Genomic DNA, 585 nt, shown 5'->3' on the forward strand with positions numbered 1-585 from the left:
GTTTTCCCCATAGATAGAGTGCTGCCAGTGGGCACTTGGTTTACAGTGATAGCATCGCCCTCGTGGAGGCCTATTTGTGACACTCATGGGACTTGGTGCCCTGCGCAGGGGTCCTTGAACCTGGGAGGCAGTAGAGGGGCACTAATGAGCTATAGAGACCACTATCTTGCATGCTTAGCACCTTTCCTGGTCTCCTTTTCCTGAGTTCAAGCATTTTGCTTAAAATCTGTAACTGTAACAGGTAGAATTGGCAATAGTTAAACATCTGTGGTACAGTTGGAACAAAGGTTGTTACCATTTCTCAAGAGGAGAAATTCCTGAACATAGGGACTTCTGTCCACTTTCCCATCCTTTACAAGTTAGGTTATGGCTGTATTAGTGCGGGGAGGGAAAGTGTGCTATGTTCTGGTCAGGATTCCCATCACCCAGAATTCACTGGGGCCAGAAGGAGTTGCAGACAACTGTTCTCTAGACAGGAAGCCAGGCATTCAGGTACCACCAACTAGGGTGGCATTTCAGGAACTCGGAGGGGATCACCAGCCTGGGTGACCCACCAGGACCTCCAAAGATGGTAGGGGACTTGTC

Source organism: Echinops telfairi, unplaced genomic scaffold, assembly GCF_000313985.2.
Source record: "Echinops telfairi isolate 266 unplaced genomic scaffold, ASM31398v2 ScPeMD7_6;HRSCAF=24_0, whole genome shotgun sequence".
NCBI lineage: Eukaryota > Metazoa > Chordata > Mammalia > Afrosoricida > Tenrecidae > Echinops > Echinops telfairi.